The sequence below is a fragment of the Stegostoma tigrinum genome, chromosome 21 (genome assembly GCF_030684315.1).
Source record: "Stegostoma tigrinum isolate sSteTig4 chromosome 21, sSteTig4.hap1, whole genome shotgun sequence".
Lineage (NCBI taxonomy): Eukaryota > Metazoa > Chordata > Chondrichthyes > Orectolobiformes > Stegostomatidae > Stegostoma > Stegostoma tigrinum.
In genome coordinates, this window is record NC_081374.1 from 42,596,348 (window position 1) to 42,612,255 (window position 15,908).

Genomic DNA, 15,908 nt, shown 5'->3' on the forward strand with positions numbered 1-15,908 from the left:
AAACTGACTGGATTTCATTTTATCTTTAAAGGTTGTGTTGCAATGTAATAACATAAGGAAAGTTGATGTTAAACATTGAAACAAGTCATTGGCGGGAGGGAGATCCACAACACGTGTGAGATGAAGATCAGCAGAACATATGGGCAGGGCAAGGGAAGAAGCCTTGCACACCAATGAATGCAACAGAAGAAGTTACACAAATGAATTCAAAGCACAAATTCGCCTCACAGTTTATAATTAAAGAGAATTGGCTCCAGTCAAAAGGTGATTAAGTGTTAAATATTCTCAGCTTGAGATCTACAGGAGACACAGAGACATTATGAAAGGAGGGAAGGCAGCAACAATGATTAAAAATCCAAGGCTACTGTGATTGAAGGAAGCCCCGGTGAACTATAGAAAGTCCGGGGGGGTGGGGGGGGCGGAAGCCTCAAGAAAGCAATTAGGGAAACAAAGTCGGGGGCAGGATGCAGGCAAGATTAGGGAGAATCCCGCAATAATCTGCAAGAATATTAAGGGAAAGAGCAGGCCCCATTAGGGAACAAGGGGAAACCTTTGAAAGGAATCAGAGGGCATTGACAGGGTGTTAAATAAACACTTTACATTTGTATTCACTTGGGGCACTTTGGGAAGAGGGACTGTGAAGCCCTTGAGCAGTTTGACAAATGGAGCAAGGAGGTATCAGAGGTTTTGGCGGGCTTAAAAGTGGACAAATCCTCAGGTCCAGAGGAGTTATATCCCAGATTGCTCTGGAAATATCCTTGGTCCCCCTTCCAATTCTCATCTACAAACTGTGGCATCGTCCAAAGGCATAGCATTAATTTTCAGATGAATGTTGATGGCACTTTGCTCTACCTTGCTGCCACCTCCCTTGACAGGAAATTACAGGGGCTATGACCCAAATTTTTAACTTCCCACTGGCCACAGCAGAGATGCCAGAGGATTGGACGACAGCTAATGTGGTCCCACTCTTCAAAAAGCTTTGTAGAGATAGACAGAATTGCAAACCGGTGAGTGTCTCATCGTGGTGAGGAATCTATTGGAGAAAATTATGAAGGAGAGAATTAATCTGCATTTAGGAGTGGCAAGATTTAATCAGGATAGTCGGTAAGGCTTTGTCAGAGGGAGGTCATCGCTAATAAATTTGATTGAAATTTTTGAGGAGGTGATTAGGTGTGTGGATGAGGGGAGTGTAGATGATGTGGTTTATATGGATTTCAGCAAGGTCCCACCATGGGAGCTTGATAAAGAAGGTAAGAGCACATGAGATCTAGGTTAACTAAGCAAGTTGGATCCTGATTTGGCTAGTCGTAGTAGTCAGGGGATGGTGGTAGAAGGCTGTTTATGTGACTGGAGGTCCAAGGTGACTGGACTGTCCAGTGGTGTACCACATAAATCACTGCTGGGTCTCTCACTGTTGATGGGATGGAAAGTGTAAGGGGATGTTAAGTAAGTTTGTGGATGGCATGAAGATTTACCGGATGGTTGACAGTGAGGGGGAAGGTTTTAGGTTACAGGATGATATAGACAGACTGTTGAGATCAGTGGCAGTTGGAATTCATCTTAATATGGGTTGTGTACTTTTGAAGAAGTAACAAGACAAGGGAGTGCTCAATGTATGACAGGACACTAGGAAGCGCAGAGGAACTGAGGGATTTTGGGATGCACGTCCACAGACCCCTGAAGGTGGCTGAACAGGCTTATAGTGCGTTAAGGCATAGGGGATATTGCCTTTACCAACCACGGCACAGATTGTACGGGCAGGGAGGTTATGTACAAAAGTTTGGTCAGGCCAGAGCTGGAGCAGTGTGTACAGTTTTGATCTCTGCACCATTGGAAGGATGCATTTGCACTGGAGGGAGTGCAGAGAAGATTCATTAGGAAGTTACCTGGGATGGAAGTGAGGCTGGGCAGGCCCTTGTTATATTCTTTAGAACAGACAAACCTGAGGGTATCCTGATAGAGGTACATAAGATGATGAGGGGCAGGGACAGAGGATTGGAAGCAGCTGTTCCCTTACTGAAGGGTCAATAATTAGGAGAGCAGGGGTAATTTTAAGGTGAGAGGCAGGAGGTTCAGAGGGGATTTGAGGAAAGGTTTTTCCACCCAGAGGAAGCTGGGGGTCTGGAATGCACTGCCTGGGAGGGAAATTGTGGCGGGAAACCTCACAACCTTTAAAAAAGTACTTGCATGAATATTTGTAATGTCATCACATTCAAGGCTATGAGCCAAGACCTGGAAAGTGGGACTAGATTTAAAGTGGTTTGTGCTGGTGTAGCCAACTGGAACAATGGGTCTATTCTGTATGGTGTGATTCTAGTAACAAGAAGGGATCGCAGGAAGGGTGATCAGAAACTGGAAATTGTGAGAACAGCTGGAATCTTACACTTTTTTTGGCTAGGTTCAGGTTGCATTGAGTTTTTTGAGGGAACTTCTGCCCCAAGACATAGTGAATCCTCTCATTGTATTTCCCAAATTTGTCTCATTAGCTACCTAACCAGTCCCAGTGGGCCCCCTCACATGAAAGTCTGTATTCAGTACAATACAAGCCTCAACTTAACACACATCATTCCTGGAAGTACTCATCAGTCAATGGGTATCCCTGAACACACCAGTATCACTTGTGGCCCACACCACGTTTAAGAGTCCATTGCGAACCCAAACAAGCCCTGTTGGATTAGAACGGCTCTGCATGGTTCCTGACATTGCCCTGGAAATAACAGAGAAGGGGAAATGAATGGTCTACTTTGAGGCCATAGACCTGGAGGTGGTGAAGAGGTGAACTTCTGCCAGGACCACTAATGAAGACGATGATACCAGTCCATACCAACGTGATTTGAGATTGCCACCAGGTTAAATGCTTTAAGCCGTCTGGAAGAATGGTCAGCACGAGAGGAAGGTGGTCAATGCCCTCTGCCTTCTGCCAGGGTAAGTGCCACCATCTTCACTCCTCTACCTCACACTGTCTCTGTCACTGTACCCAACCCCCACCGAGAGGCATGCTCTTCCTCTGTCACTATTGTCTGCAACATCTTCTGCACTTCCTGTCTCCCACCCCGACTCCCATCACCACTAATCCTGTATGCTCTCTGTTCACCCTACCAACACTCTGTTAAAGCTACAGGCAGCTCTCCGATATTAGAATATAGAACACAGAACAGAATGGCACAGGAGCAGGCCCTTCAGCCCACCAGGTCTGTGCCAACCATGATGCCATTCTAAACAAATTCTATTTGCCTGCACATGGCCCATATCTGTCTGTTCCTTGCGGGTTTATGTCTGTGTAAATGCCTTTTAAAAGTTGCTATTGTGTCTGCTTCTACCACTTTCCCTGGCAGGGTGCTCCAGGCACCTACCCTCTGTGTAAAAAAAACTTCCTTTGCATATCTCCATTAAACTTTGCCCGTTCCACCTTAAACCTATGCCCCCTAGTATTTGACGTTTCCACCCTGGGCAAATGACTCTGACTATCCACCCTACCCATGCTTCTGATAATTTTATACACTTCTATCAAGATCCCTTCTGCCTCCGACGCCTACTGAAAACAGTCCAAGTTTGTCCAACCTCTCCTTATGGTTAATACACTCCAATCCAGGCAATATCCTGCTAAACCTCTTCTGTACCTTCTCCAAAGCCACCACATTACTCCTATAGAGTGGTGACCAGAACTGCACACAATACTCCAAATGTGGTCTAACTAAAGTCTTATATGTCTGCAACATAGCTTGTCAACTCATATTCAATGCTCTGTAATGCTTGCCACATGCGTTCTTTACCATATTATCCACTTGTGTTGCCACTTTCAGTGAACTAGGGTCTTGCACCTTCAGATCCCACTGTACATCAATGCTCCCAAGGGTCCTGTCCATTTACTGCGTACTGTCCTCTTGCATTTGACCTCCCAAAATGCATCAATGTTCAGCGCACTGCAATTGGCATCAACATTTGTCGTATTGACTTCCTGCTCCAGAAGGAGGCCAGTAGGAAAATCAGAGGGAGTGCTGCTCCCACCTGCACCAACAATAACACTGTGCCACCCATTTTACCTCCTGTAATACCTGCCTTTCTCCCATTCCAGGAAGAACGCAGCCTGTAGTAGGACAGAAAGAAACAAGGTGGGTGGTAGGCTGCTCAACCTTCAGCTCATCATCCCATTTGAGGACAGGATCCTGACTGCAACTGCCCCAAGAGCTGACCGACCGTATCCAAGCCCCTGGATTGGTAGCAGAGGCTACCCTTGACTTACTGCGGCAGAAACCCCGAGCTAAGGTTAGCCGCCTTGACTTGACCGAAGACTGTTGACAATTGTGACATGTTTCATAAAGGTCTGGCGGCAGCTGTGAAGGAAAAAACAGAGTTAACGTCTCGGCTCCGGTGACTCTTCTTCAGTTCTGAGCAAGGACCCAAATAGTTAACTCTGTTTTTTCCTTCACAGATGCTGCCAGACCTGCTGAGTTTTTCCAGCAAATTTGTTTTTGTTCTTGATTCACAGCATCCGCAGTTCTTTCACTTTTAATGACATGCTTCGTGCCTTTGTGTCTGTACTAAATGGCACAGAAACTCAGCAGGGCTAAGAGCCTGGCATGTCTGGCTGAGTGGACCAAGCACACAATGACATATCAAGGATGATGTGCGTGTACAGGTACAGTCAAATTGAGTGAACACTATCACAGGTTGGAGATGCCTCCTCGTCCAGCCCAGGAGCTGGGCGTTGGTCTCTGAACACACAGTGCCCTCGCTGCATCATTGAAATGAGAGTTACTGGTGCAGCTGAAGGTGGAGCATTGAAGTGTTGAAGCACCCAGTAAGTGGATCTGAGGTGAGGGGCCATAGAGGCAGGTACATATCAGATGCTGGTGTTTGTGGTGTGCATGTGAGATGATGGTGCCCACTGTCCAACATGGAGGTTCCTCAGAGCTTGTCTTCTGCGTTTGGTGGGACAGAAAGCTGAATATTACTGAGGTGCGTTGGGCAAAGTATTTCAGAAGTAATAATCTTATCAAATGGCAACTCACTGCTGCCAAGTGAGAACCCAGTCAAGCCACTTGTTAAAGGAATAAAAGATGATACAAGATGTACCCAATGTCAGGATAGTCCTCACCAGATACCTTCTCCAACTCTCACAGAACTGGAATCATAGAATACCTACAGCCTGGAAGTAGGCCATTCACCCCATCAGGTATACATCAACTCTCTGAAGAACATCCCCCCCAGACCCTCCCCCTATCCTATTTGTGCATTTTCCATGACTAATCCACTTGGTCTCCACCAACCTGGACACAATGTGTAATTTAGCACTGCTAATCTACCTAACCTGCACATTTTCAGATTGTGGATGGAAACTGGAGCACCCGGAGGAAATCCACGCAGACACGGGGATAATGTGCAAACTCCACACAGACAGTCGGCCAGGGTGGAATTGAACCCCGGTCCCTGGTGCTGTGAGGCTAACCACTGAGCCACATACCATCCAATACCAATTGCCTGCACTGTTTCTATTACCTTGTGCTAAACGTTGTCCCTTTCCACAGACCCCTGCACACCATTCCTGTACAAATAACCATTTAATACCCTCTTGAATGCCTCAATTGAATTCTGCCTGCGCCACATTTCCAGGCAGGGCATTCAATACCCCAACTCACATCACCTTTATTTAACTTCACTTTAATTCCTTGACTTCTTGTTTGTTTCTCTTTCACAAGTGATTTTATTTATTCACATGGGTGTTCCTGGCTGGGCCAGCACTTATTACCCCCTCCCTAGTTGCCCTGGAGAATGTGGAGGTGAGCTGCCTTCTTGAACTGCTGCAGTCCACCTGCTGTGCGTTGGCCCATAAATTCTGTAGTAGCTGATATTGCGTAACCCCTTATAAAATTCCACTTTTTACTGTTCTCTGACACTCAATTGGTTGCCCAACTCTAGGCTGTAAAATGAGGTCTGCTTCTTCTTAGGGATACCCCAGCATTTGTAAACCACTCCACATTCCCAGTCAATGATTCCCACCACTCATTTACACACTGAGGCCACATGGATTCTGAAGTGTTAATAGGGTTCACATCAAGGAAAAGTTCTGGAGCATAATATTTCTTCTCTTGTTGTGCCACTGTCGAATATTTACAGGATGAACTGAGGTCAGGAAAACATTAACTTTATTTAAGAAGCTGCTAACTTATCTCACTGCGAGCCTGTAAATAGAGAGCAAAGTCATTCAATTATTTCCTTCTGTGTCTCATTAGTATACCACACAGTTAGACATAAATCCTTAAACTACATCTCCCCCGAAGTCTCTGATTTTAGCCGTTACAGCAAGCATTGGTGTATAATTCTCCCAATAGTATTGTAGTTGGGAGGCTGTCGATAAATATAGAAATTAGGGAGATATGTGACAAAAACAAACTGTTATCATGGAAGGTTTTAATCTTCACATAGATTAAGGAAAACTACACATCTCCAGCACTAAAGGTAATGACTTTTCGAGAAGATAATCAGAAAAACGTAGTGTAGAACTGACTAGGGAACATGCTGTTCTGGATTTGGTGATGAATAACAAGCAAAAATTACTTAATAATCTGCTCACTAGGCAACGTTTTTCCAAATATTCAGCATATTAGACCTGAGAGGGAGAAACACGAGTCCTAAACTAAGAGGTGAAGACCGTGGAAGGCCCTATTCATTGGTTAGGAAGCAGCCACTTCCAAATATACCAATGGGATTAAATCCAGCAGTTGGAGGGGACTAAGCTGCATACCCTTAAGGATGAAGGCTCTGCTGCCACAAAGTTGCCAGCCAGGTAGAAAGCTGGCAGCTTCAGCAGACCCACCTAGAGAGGTTGCTGCTGTGAGACTACTAGAAGCCGAGAATAACAGGCCAATATAGAAGCTCTGAAACCGAAGAGTTAGAGTTCTCTTGCCAGAGTCAGTCAGTCAGGTTCTGGCAAAGTGGGGGAGTGTGGTCATGGTCAAGATGAAGTATTAACACAGTTTCCACTAACATAAGCAGATATGCCAGGACACACCTGGGGCCCTCTTTCACAAGCAGTGTTAGGGTGAGGGCCTTTAAGTGACCCATAATTGACCACTTATAAACCTCAAAAGGCGAATGAACTGGTTAACCTACCTTCTCTGGAGAGAGATTGCAGAACTCTGGTACGGAGGCTCTCTGTGGTACGTGTTTTGCAAGACATTAGGTTACAGTTACACCAAGGGATCAGAAAGGCAAAGGGAGTTATGTTTTTGCAAGCAGAGTAGAACATAAAAATGGGGAGGTTTTGCTGGAGTAATGCAGATAGGATAGGTTCATCCAGCTTCACACTTTGTTATCTAGGATATAATTGCACCAGCTGCAGTTCAGAATAAGTTAACTCAACTGAATACAGGGGTATGGGAGTTATGAGTAAGTGTTGGACAGATTGGGTCTAGCAGTGTCCATTGGGGTTTAGAAGAATGAGAGGTGATTGTGTTGAAGCAGAGAATATCCTGCAAGGTCTGGACATTGGGAGGACATTTCCCCTTAAGGAAGAGCTAAAACCCAGGGGATACAGCTTGAAAACAAGGGTCGTCTTATATTAAATGAAGAAGAGGAGGACTTTTTCCTCCCAGCACATCATTAATCTGTGGGATTCTCCTCCACAGGGAGCAATGGGGGTCTGTGTCGTTGAAGACTTTAAAAGCTGAATTTGATTGATTTTTAGTTGAAAAGGGAGTCAAAGGGTATTGGGAGTATTCAGGATCAGTCATGATCCCATGAAATGGAGCTGGTCTGAGTTGCTGAATAGCATACTCCTGCCCTAATTTGTATATTCGTAAGTAGAAAGGCATTGATCTGGAACATGACAAAACACCCGGAAGGCTTTGGAGACAAAAGGGAAGTGGAAGATGGGGAAGAAATGTTGAGGAAAATTAAAATGAAAGAAGATTTAAAGGAGCAATGGACAATACCGGAAGAGGGAAAACCGTTAACAAGATTGGCTGCTATGGAGGAGAGGGGGCAGGAAAAGAGGTTGAGTGTTGAGCAGTTTAGAGAGGTTAAGGTACAAGGAGAAAGAGGTGGCTTTCATTGCCAATGACAGCCTAGAGACATCACAAGGCATTCTGGGAATATTCCATGCCTTGTTGATCCCTGTTGTGATAGAAGTGAGATGACATCAGAGGACTGTTTACTTACAGACCAGATAGGATAAAAAATTTTCCTTCCATTAACCACATTTTGTGGAGCATTTACAATAATCTGGCAGCTTCATTGTCACCTTTACAAGCCTTATTTCCAGATTTATAAAATATAATTCGCATTTTGGAAAAGTTGCAAGGGAATTTGATCTTCTGATCTAATGGGATTATTAATCAAGGTCTTTTGGACTACTAGTCTAGTAACAGAAGTTCCGAATTATCCCCGGAGCATCTCACATTATTCTCATCCATCTTTCAGTGGTCAGGAACAGCAACACTGAGCCAGATCAGACGATATACTGCTTTCCAATTCAGACATTATGTGAAACTGAGCAGGATGACGTCTGTGCAAAGCCCAGACACCAAAATAAAAATAATGAGGCATCTGGACAAACCAGATAGGGAGAAGCTACTCCTAGAGGAGATCGAGAAGGCACAGATTTAAACTCATTGGCAAAAGAAGCATAAGATGTTTCAGGGGATAAAGGTCTTCTCCATGTACTGTGTGGTTAAGATCTGACATAAAGTAAAGTGGAAGAAGGTTCAACTGAAATGTTAAAAACACTGCCATTTGAAAAAGTTAAATCAGGACAATTGTGCAAAGTGAATTGCTCATTCAGAGGGCTAGCATTAACATGATGGACCAAATGACCTCTTTCTGTGCTGCAACAATTCAGTAGTTCTGAACAAATCAAAGCTCCATTAAAGCAAAACACATTGTCAATTACTCTGCAGCGAAAGCAAAGGCAATGAAGCTTAAATCAGCAGGTAGTCTCTACATAACCCAGTGAAAGTGTGCAGTACTTCTGCATTGTGCCCAGCTTACATCATTGAGCAATGAAAAGGGGCCCAGTTATTTCAAACATTACACATGCCATTAAACTGAAGCTGATAAAAATCAACAGTTTGCCTTAGGAGTAATTGTTTGGTATTGTCTGGAGAATTAGATAGACAAAAATTAGTAAGTAGCATAAAAGTACATGAAAGTAATATTTGTAATTAGTTGCTGAGGCATGACAATGAATTATGATTTTTTAAAAGAATATTTTGCATTACCACAGAAACTTGGAAAGTTACAGAAGAAAAATGGGCTTTCAGTTCATCTTGTCTGCACTAGTTGAATAAACTGACTATTCCCATCTCCTGTCTGTAGTCTGAGAAAATGGGAACTGCAGATGCTGGAGAATCCAAGATAACAAAGTGTGGAGCTGGATGAACACAGCAGGCCAAGCAGCATCTCAGGAGCACAAAAGCTGACGTTTCGGGCCTAGACCCCTCTGATGAAGGGTCTAGGCCCGAAACGTCAGCTTTTGTGCTCCTGAGATGCTGCTTGGCCTGCTGTGTTCATCCAGCTCCACACTTTGTTATCCTGCCTATAGTCTTACAGGTTACAGTATTTCAGGTGCAGACCTAGGTTCCTTTTAAATGAGTTGAGGCTTTCTGCCTCAATCACCAAACGAGGCAGCAAATTCCACTCACCACCAACCTCTGGGCAGAAATTTCTTTCCTCACTTGCCCTGTAATTCTTCTACCAATCACCTGAAAGAAGTGCTTTTGGTAATTGACCTATTCCCTCATTATTTTTACAATTCAATGCCCCCTCAGCCTCCTCTGTTCTAAGGAACGCAGCTCCAGCAAATGGGCAGCAAGACGGCTCAGTGGTTAGCACTGCTGCTTCACAATGCCAGGGACCCGGTTTGATTCCACCCTACAGCAACTTTCTACACAAAATACGTTCATATATTCTCCCCAAGTCTTCATGGGTTTCCTCTGGGTGATCTGGTTTCCTCCCATAGACCATTGATGTGCAGGTCAGGTAGATTGGCCAGCACTTATCAATGCAGGTTTACAGGGATAGGATAGGTGGGTTGGATCTGGGCGGTGTGCTGTTTGGAGAGTTGTGGGCTGGATGGACAGAATGGCCTGTTTTCACACTGTATGGGTTTGGGATACCTTTCCTCACAGGCAAGATTCATGTTGCTTTCTCTTGAGTAATTATATCCTCCTGTAATCTGGTGTCTGGAACTGTACACAAAACTCTGACTGTGGCCTGTGTGCTTAAATCCCTGCTCTTGTAAACAATACCTTACCCAATAAAGGAAATTAATGTTTATAACCTCGGAGAGGCAAAGGCCTAGTGGCATTATCACTAGGCTATTAATCCAGAGACCCAGGCAATGCTGTGCGGACCTGGGTTTGAATCCCCCACAGCAGATGGTGATTTTTATTTTCTATTAATTTGTGGGATGTGGGCATCACTGGTTGGGCCCAGCATTTCTCGCACGTCCCTAGTTTCCCTTGAGAAGGTGGTAGTGAGCCGCCTTCTTGAAATGCTGTAGTCCTCCTGCTGTGGGTTGACCCACAATGATATTAGGGAGGGAATTCCAGGATTTTGACCCAGTGACAGTGAAGGAACGGCGATATATTTCCAAGTCAGGATGGTGAGTGCCTCGGAGGGGAACTTGCAGGTGATGGTGTTCCCATATATCTGCTGCCCTTGTCCTTCCAGATGGAAGTGGTCATGGGTTTTGGAGGTGCTGTCTGTGGATCTTTGGTGAACTTCTGCAGTGCATCTTGAAGATGGTACACACTGCTGCTACTGAGCCCTGGTGGTGGAGAGAGTGAATGCTTGTGGAGGTTGTACCAGTCAAGCAGGCAGCTTTGCCCTGGATGGTGTCAAGTTCCTTGAGTGTTGTTGGGGCTGCACTCATCCAGGCAAGTGGGGAGTACTCCATCATGCTCCTGACTTGTGCTTTGTAGATAGTGGAAAGACTTTGAGGAGTCAGGAGTTGAGTTACTCACTGCAGTATTCCTAGCTTGTGACTTGCTCTTGTAGATACTGTATTTATGTGGTGAGTCCAGTTAAGTTTCTGCTCAATGATAACACCCAGGATGTTGATAGTGGGGCATTCAGTGATGGTAACACCATTGAATGTCAAGGGACGGTGGTTAGATTGTCTCTTATTAGTGATGGTCATAATCTGGCATTTGTGTGGCACAAATGTCACTTACCACTTGTCAGCCCAAGTCTGGATATTGTCCAGATCTTGTTGCATGTGAACATGGGCTGCTTCAGTGTCTGAGGAGTCACGAATGGTGCCGAGCATTGTGCAATCATTGGCAAACATTCCTACTTGTGTCTTTATGATGGAGGGAAGGCCATTGAGGGAGCAGCTGAAGATGGTGGGACTGAGGACACTACTCTGAGTAACTCCTGCAGAGATGTCCTGGAGCTGGGATGATTGACCTGCAACAACCACGATCATTTTCCTATGTGTCAGGTATGACTCTAACCACTGGAAAGTTTGCCCCCTGATACCCATTAATTCCAGTTTTGCGTGGGCTCCTCAATGCCACACTCGGTTGGCAGCCTTGATATCAAGGCCTGTCACTCTCACCTCACCTCTGGAATTCAGGTCTTTTGTCCATGTTTGAACTGAGGCTGTAATGAGATCAGGAGCTGAGTGGCCCTGGCTGAACCCAAACTGGGTGTCACTGACCAGGTATCATGGGAACTGCAGATGCTGGAGAATCCAAGATAACAAAGTGTGAAGCTGGATGAACACAGCAGGCCAAGCAGCATCATCCAGCTTCACACTTTATCACTGAGCAGGTTATTTCTGAGCAGGTGCTGCTTGATAACATCGTTGATGACATCTTCCATCACTTTACTGTTGAATTTGAATTCAATAAGTATCTGGAATAAAGAGTCTAATGATGACTGTGAGTCCATTATTGACTGTTGGATAAACCCATCTGGTTCACTTAGGGAAGGAAACTGCCATCCTCACCTGGCCTGGCCTATATGTGACTCCAGACCCACAGCAATGTGTTTGACTCTTAATTGCCATCTGGGCAATTAGGGATGGGCAATAGATGCTGACCTACCCAGCGATACCCTCATCCCATGAAAGAATAATGTAAAAAACTACCTATCCGGTCACCTTCAGGTCTTATGGATATTCACTCAAACATCTCTCACTTCCTCTACCTCTCTCAATACCCCCCCATTTATTGTGTATTCCCTTGTTTGCTCTCCCTAAATGCATCACTTAATACTTTTACATATTGAATTCTGTTTGTCACTTTCTTCCCATTCAACCATTGATGTCATCTTGCAATTGTCAGCTATTTTTGGTGTCATCTAGAAATTTGCCAGTTATGCCTTCCACATTGATGTCTAAATCATTAACTACAATTTCCATGAACAGCTGAGAATCCAAAATTGAGACCTGTAGGAAACCAGTGAAAGCTTCTTTCCATTCTCCAAAGCAACAAAAGCCTTTGTTTCCTGTCACTGAGCCAATTTTGGATCTAACTTGCCAAATTCCTCTGTTTCCCATGGGATTTAACTCTTCTAAACAGACTGCCATTTGGGACCTTGTCAAATTCCCTACCAAAATCTATATAGACCAGATCTACTGCATTACCCTCATCAATCTTCCTTGTCACTTCCTCAAGATATTCAAGAAGTTTCTTTTAGTAAGACACAACTTCCCTTAACAAACCATGCTGACAAGCCCTGATAGTTCTGCGCCTGTCCAAGTAACAGTTAATCCTATCTTTCAATATGGATTCCAGTAATTTGACCTCCACCGAAATTCTATTGAGTGGCCTGTAATTAATTTGCCTGCCCGTCCCACACTTTTGAATAACAGTACAAGGTTCACATGTCTCCAATCATCTGGTACGTCACCTCTATTGAAATAAAGATTGGAAAATAGTCTTCAGAGCATCTGCTATTTGCTCCCTGTCTCCCTTTGACAAACAGCCGAGGATACAATTCATCCAGCTCTTGGTGATTTATCTACTCTCAAGTCCCTCCAGTCCTTCTTTTCTCAATATGCTTATTACTGTATGTCTAATATTTCACATTACGCCTCTGTTTCAACAATGCCTCTCCTTTGTGAAGACAGAGCTAGTATACTCATTTAGAATCCTGCCCACATCTTCTGCATCTCTGTAAAAGTTACATGTACTCTGATAGGCCCAACACTTTCCTCAGTCATCTTCTTGCTGTTAATATACTGACAAAATATCTTTGGTTGTTCTTTAATTTTACCGGCTAACACTTTGTATCAACTCTTTGTTTTCCTTATTTGCTTTTAAGTTTCAAGTCTGTACTTCCTACACTTCTCCAAGCTTCCTAAAATGCCATGTTTCTCGAGATTGTCATAACCCTTATATTTCTGTTTTATTTTATCCTGGGCACATTTGGATAGCCAATAGCTCTGGATTGGCAGCACCACTCATTTGCTTTGTGAGGACATACCTGTGGGAACCAGAAAGCGGTGCCCATCTCTACACTCCCTGATTGAATGTCCTCTAAATCACCATGCTCACTTTGGCGGTGGGTATTAAATTCTGCCCTGCGTGCAGCGGGGCATCCAACATATTTTGTTTATTGCTCTTGAGGAAAAGATGTTGTGAAACTTGAAAGGGTTCAGCAAAGATTTTCAAGGATCTTGCCAGGGTTGGAGGGTTTGAGCTATAGGGAGAGGCTGAATAGGCTGTGGCTATTTTCCTTGGAGCATCAGAGGCTGAGGGCTGACCTTGTGGAGGTTTATAAAATCATGAGGAGTATGGACAGGGTGAATAGCCAAGGTCTTTTTCCCCAGGGTAGGAGAGTCCAAAACTAGAGGGCATAGGTTTAAGGTAAGAGCGGAAAGATTTAAAAGGGACCTTCGGAGCAACATTTTCATGCAGAGGGAGGTGAGTGAATGGAATGAGTTGCCAGAGGAAGTGGTGGAGGCTGGTACAAATATAACATTGAAAAGGCATCTGCATGGTGAATGAATAGGAAGACTTGAGAGGGATATGGGCCAAATTCTGGCAAACGGAACTAAATTAATTTAGGATATCTGATCGGCATAGACAAGTGGGACTGATATTGTACAAATCTACGACTCTGTGATTCTAAGTGTTGATAATGAAAACTCTGTGTGAGTGTTCAGTCCAATGGAATCTTTCAAATTCCTCTGAATCAACTCAGAGCTTAATCATATTAAAACTGGAGGATGCCAGGCACAAGCCTGTGTTTACCTCTCACTCGCTCTCTTTGCTCTTGAATCTCCAAGCTATCATATTGTGCGATGGCTGTAAGGACATGGTAATGTAGTGATTATGATAATGAACAAGTAATCCGGAGGTAGAGGCTAATCCTCTGGGGATTTGGGTTTAAATCCCACTTTGGCAGCTGGTGGATTTTAATTTCAATTAATAACTCTGAATGCTAATATTCGCAATAGGGAGCATGAAATTAACATTGGTTGTTGTAAACATCGATGCTTAATAATGAAATGAATGTTGTAAAAACCCTTTACATTTGGTCTTAAATTTTTTGGGAGGGAATCCCATCCTGACCACCTGCCCTACATGGGACTCTAGACCCACAGCAATGTGGGTCTTTACTGTCCTAGCCGTTCAGAGAAAGAAATGTTGACTTTGCCAGTGACATCCCAATGAAATAATAAAGAAAAGGACTTTTTAAAATTCCACATTGAACCTATTTCCAGTTGCAAACATATCAACTAAATTAGACTTAGACTTATTCAAATACTTGTCAACACAGTGTGGATCTGGAGGAACACAGGCAGCATCAGAGGAGCGGGAAAGTCGATGTTTCGGGTTTATGCTTTTCGCCAGGACTGGGGACGGGGAATGGAGCTTGGAAGTAAATAGGGGAGTGGGGATGGGGAATGGAGCTTGGACGTAAATAGGGGAGTGGGGCTGTGGGACGGTGACAGGGATGGTGACAGGTGGATATAGGTAGGGGGTTGTGGAGATTAATCAGCAGGAAGACTGGGGAAAGTACCTGCACTTTGTGACATGTCAATCATTCCAAATGAACTACTATGCCTTTGGCATTGTGATATACATAAGTAGAGCTACCAAACGTATATTTTCTTAGAGGAAATATAAATGGTCGGCTAGTTTCTAGATTGTCACCAAAAATCTCTTTGGACATTCTTTATGCCAGTCTTCAAATCTGATAATTCAGTTGTTTTTTTCTCTTATGCAGGGATGTCGATATCACAGGCTGAGCCAACATTTATTGTCCTAGTTGCCCTTGAGAAGGTAGTGGCTAGCTGTCTTCTTGAACCACTGCAGTCCACTTGCTGTAGGTAGACCCACAGTACTAAGAGAGAGGCCGGTCTGAGCAAAGATGGGGTCCCGACCTGAAATGTCAACTTTCCTGCTCCTGTGACGCTGCCTGGCCTGCTGTGTTCCTCCAGCTCCACACAGTCTCATCTCTGACTCCAGCATCAGCGGGTCTTACTATCTCTCATCTAAATGTGATTTGCGTTATCTGAAATAGTGAAGGTTAAGGATTTGATGTGATCGGGATTTTGAAGGCTTTGGAAAGAATTTTTAGAATAGGTCGAGTTGTATTTTTCATTGGTGAGGGAATCCAGGACAATAGGACGTGGCAAAATCAAAACCAAATAATTTGGGACAGGAAGTAGGAATCACATCCTTCATTGTAATAAGATGAACATAGAATCCCAATAAAGCAGTCAATATTCAGTTTTCGATTTTAGAGTAGGAGTTGAAAGATTTTTGCATCCATTAGTTTTGAAGACGATAGAGCCAAGGGTTATGGGGATAAGGCAGGAACAGGATACTGATTGTGGATGATCAGCCATGATCATAATGAATGGCCTACTCCAGCACCTATTGTCTATTGTCTATTGAGTTGTGTGCATGGATGGCATTAAGATACACGGCAGTTGTGACTGTGAGAAC

At 44.1% G+C, this 15,908-nt stretch overlaps 1 long non-coding RNA gene across 1 annotated transcript in view; it reads left to right on the top strand.

The window, feature by feature from the left end:
• Nucleotides 1–475: 475 nt before the first annotated feature.
• LOC125462646 (uncharacterized) overlaps nt 476–15,908 on the top strand; it is a 28,419-nt gene continuing 12,986 nt past the window's right edge. Inside the window, exons 1-2 of the long non-coding RNA XR_007249689.2 lie at nt 476–2,925; nt 4,076–4,266. This is a non-coding gene — a long non-coding RNA (uncharacterized LOC125462646). The remainder of the gene's footprint in view (nt 2,926–4,075; nt 4,267–15,908) is intronic.